At 43.0% G+C, this 4038-nt stretch overlaps 1 non-coding gene across 1 annotated transcript; it reads left to right on the top strand.

The window, feature by feature from the left end:
* The first annotated feature begins 710 nt into the window (after nucleotides 1-710).
* Nucleotides 711-792, top strand: trnas-gcu (transfer RNA serine (anticodon GCU)). The gene has a single exon. It is a non-coding gene; the product is annotated as a tRNA-Ser (tRNA).
* Nucleotides 793-4038: the final 3246 nt, after the last annotated feature.

Below are 4038 nucleotides of genomic sequence, written 5' to 3'. Positions count from 1 at the left end.
TTCTGACACTTGCTCACTGTGTTGCTGTGATCATACAGTGACTTGGTGTCACACAGTGCAGGAAAATGATACAGATCAAGGTTTTTGCATTGTTGCCTTCAATTGTCAGTTTATCCTTATTTTGGATTTTGAAAATGTCTGTTCTGTACACAAGTGCGTGTCAAAAACATCTGAGCGGAAGTTAGGTGTTCCGAATAATGACATTGAGCACTATGCACTCTCCTCCAGTCTGGAAAACAATCCCTCACAGGCAATTTAATAGACAATTTACAGCAGGTGCAGGAGTAGGCCATTCTGCCCTTCGAGCCAGCACCACCATTCATTATGATCATGGCCTGAACATCCTCAATCTGTATCCTGTTCCTGCCTTATCCCCATAACCCTTGATTCCACTATCCTTAAGAGCTCTATTCAACTCTTTATTGAAAGAACACCTTCTGCTGTCTCGGGTTCTTCATTCCGTTGACTTCAAATCTTCACAGAATTCAACAGACCTTGTTACATATTCATTTCCTCATTTTTGTTCAGATCACTGTGTGCATTGTCTGACAGTGGGAGTGCACTTGCCCCACAACCCAGGGGTCAGACCATAGTCTTGGAACCGTACTATGTTATTTATCATTTTACCAACACCAGGGAGAAATATCTGCTGCTCTGCATAATTTACCCAATTCAATTATTCATAAGGTCAGAGCTTTTCGTGCATCTGTGACGAGGTGGCCGAGAGGTTAAGGCGATGAACTGCTAATCCATTGTGCTCTGCACGCGTGGGTTCGAATCCCACACTCGTCGTTGTCATTAACGGCATTCAACGGTGCTGTTTTCAGATGATCATGGCTGTCGTATGGGAACGCTAATGGTCAGTTTATATACATTTACGCTATTCCAAAATTTCCAGGAATGGTTTGAGCCTGTTGACTGAACTGTGTTGAAATGTAGGTTGCATTGGGATATTGAAAGGGAGCGTGGTTTCCTTTTGCAAATCAAGTTGCTGTGAACGTTTTTTCGTATGAAAGACATCCAGGAAAATCAAATACCGCGAGCTGCGAAGTGCATGTTTATGCAAAGGAATTCTTAATGAACGTTTTGTCAGATGAAATCTGAAGGAGATTGAGAAGAAGTAATTCATCCTGGTGAGAAGAGCACAGCGAGACAGCACAAAATGATGCCGATACTTCAAAGGGGCAGGGCGTGGGTGTAGGGGCACTGAGAACTGGCTGTAAATGCACAGTGGAGAATTGCCAATGTTGGTGCCGTGCATGGCCACGGAAAGACTGACACATTGGTCTCGCCCTCGCCCATTGCTCTCGCCATTGATGAATGCTGGACATAAGGCACAGATAAACACAAGATGTGGGAAGCAAGCTCCCTCTCGTTATGCACACACTGGATGCATCACATTGAACTATGAACAACTGGAGAAATCAGCATGTTACCTTTAGGGAGTGAAACTAAACTGTGGATCAATGACCGCAGATTCACGCAACATAAACATGAAAAATAATTTAAAATGTAGGGTGAAGGTTTGCTTGCTCAGCTGTAGCTTTGATATCCAGACGTTTCATTACTTGGCTAGGTAACATCATCATCAGTGGCGACCTCCAAGTGAAGAGAATCTGTTGTCTCCTGCTTTCTATTTATATCTTTCTCCTCGATGGGGTTCCTGGGGTTTGTGGTGATGTCATTTCCTGTTCGTTTTCTGAGGGGTTGATCGATGGCATCTCGATCTACGTGTTTGTTTATGGCGTTGTGGTTAGAGTGCCAGGCATCTATGAATTCTCAGGCGTGTCTTTGATTAGCCTGTCCCAGGATAGATGTGTTGTCCCAGTAGAAATCGTGGTATTTTTAATCCGTATGTAGGGCTACGAGGGAGAGAAGGTCGTGACTTTCTTCCTGTTGTTTTACGTAGTAGTTGTGACAGTCCTTGCATGGAATTTTGTAGATGACGTTGGTTTTGTCTTTGGATTGTTCTGGTTCTTTTAAGTTTGTTAGTTTTTGTTTGAGAGTGTTGGTGGGTTTGTGTGCTACTAGGATTCCGAGGGGTCTTCGTAGTCTGGCTGTCATGTCTGAAACGTCTTTGATGTATGGACAGGTGGTTATGGTTCCTGGCTGTGTTTGGTCTGCTTGTCGTGGTTTGTTCTTGAGGAAAGTGTGGACTGTATTTTTTGAGTATCTGTTCTTCTCGAATACATTGTAAAGGTGGTTTTCCTCTGTTTTCCGAAGTTCGTCTGTGCTGCAGTGTCTGGTGGCTTGTTGGAATACTGTTCTGACGCAGCTTCGTTTGCGTGTGATGGGATGGTTGCTGGTGGAGTGAAGTATTTGGTCAGTGTTTGTCGGTTTTCTGTATGCACAGGTTTGTAGTTCTCCGTTGTCTTTTCTTTCTACTGTGTCATTCAGGAATGCGAGTTTGTTGACGGTTTCTTCTTCCTTGTTGAACTTTATGCCTGTGAGAGTGTTGTTGATGATGTTAAATGTCTTTACTATCTTGTTTCGTTTTGTGATGACAAAGGTGTCATCTGCGTAGCGGACCCAGATTTTGGTTTGATTGTTTCTAGGGCTGTTTGTTCTAGTCTTTGCATTACCGCTTCTGCTCTGAATCCTGATAGCGGAGGTCCTATGGGTGGGCCATTGGGGGTTTGTTTGTAGACGATGTTGTTGAAAGTGTAGTGGGTGGTGAGGCACAGATCCACAAGCTTCATGATGTTTTCGTTGGTAATGTGATTGATGGTGGTTGGTGTGTGTGATGGTCTCTTCTAAAAGTGTGTTTCCTTTGCCATGTCGATGTTGATGAAGGTGAACAGATGCTATTATGTCGAATGAGACCATTGCTTCCCTTACTCAACTTTGGTGTTTTTGATGATTTTTAGGAATTCCTGGGTGGAGTGGATGGAGTGCTGTGAATCTTCTATGAGGTATTTCAGTCTTGCGTGTAGTTCTTTGTCCAGTCTGTAATTTGGTGCTCTGGGTAATGAGACTATGGGTCTGAGGGGGCTCCTGGTTTATGGATTTTTGGTAGTCCGGTTCGACTTGGCCAACACATTGATCCTGGGACAGTCTAAGCAAAGACACGCCAGAGAATTCCCAGAGGCCTGGCACTCCAACAACAATGCCATAAACAAACACATAGATCAAAAAGCAATCTATCAACCCCGCAGAAAACATACCAGAAATGACATCACCACAAACCCCAGGAACCCCATCCAGGAGAACGATATAAATAGAAAGCAAGACACAACAGCTTCGCTTCACTTGGAGATCGCCCCTAATGATGTTACTGAGCCAGGTAATGAAATGTCTGGCTATCAAACCTACAGCTCAGCGAGCAAACCTAAACCCTAAACCTCAACCTGAGCTTCAAACCTTCACAAACCTTGCGATTTAAAGTGTCTTTATATGCATATCATTAATAGACTTTTCGTTATAATACCCGTCTGGTTGAAAGAAGAAGACATCACATTTTAAGATAGATGACAACATTACCAATTTTGTTTTGAAATTGAGATTTATTTGGTCATTTTACACAGTGAACAAGTTCATTTTAAATAATGCAAACCACATTCTCTCACCTGGAATAAAAGTGTCATTTCAATATAAACATTGTCCTTGCTAACTCGCAGTTACTCAACATGAAAAATAGGATCAACACATGTTTATTAAGCATAGATCAATTAGCACCATTATCTTACTTTGGATTGACTGCAGTATGCACATGCTAAGTAAGGTTTAAGAAAGAATGACTTTTGGAAATAATGATTTGGTGGTGACTAAAAATAATATTAGCTTCTCATGATGTGAATATTCCACCAATGGTTCCAGTGGTGGAAATGTTCAGTGGCAAGTATTTCTATGATGGTATATACGTATGTGCGCCGCCAGGGATGGGAGCTCCCACTTCATCTGGAACAGCGTCTTTTGACGTGGACCAGGGAGCATTGTGGCATCCGTCTGGGAGTTCCAACCACACCTGGAGCAACTTCCATTGACATGGAGCAGCAGGGAGCATTGGCACATCCGAATGCAAGATCTAACCTCATTTGG

Source organism: Chiloscyllium punctatum, chromosome 30 (genome assembly GCF_047496795.1).
Source record: "Chiloscyllium punctatum isolate Juve2018m chromosome 30, sChiPun1.3, whole genome shotgun sequence".
NCBI classification, from domain to species: Eukaryota; Metazoa; Chordata; class Chondrichthyes; order Orectolobiformes; family Hemiscylliidae; genus Chiloscyllium; species Chiloscyllium punctatum.
This window is presented reverse-complemented; position numbering and strand designations above follow the sequence as displayed.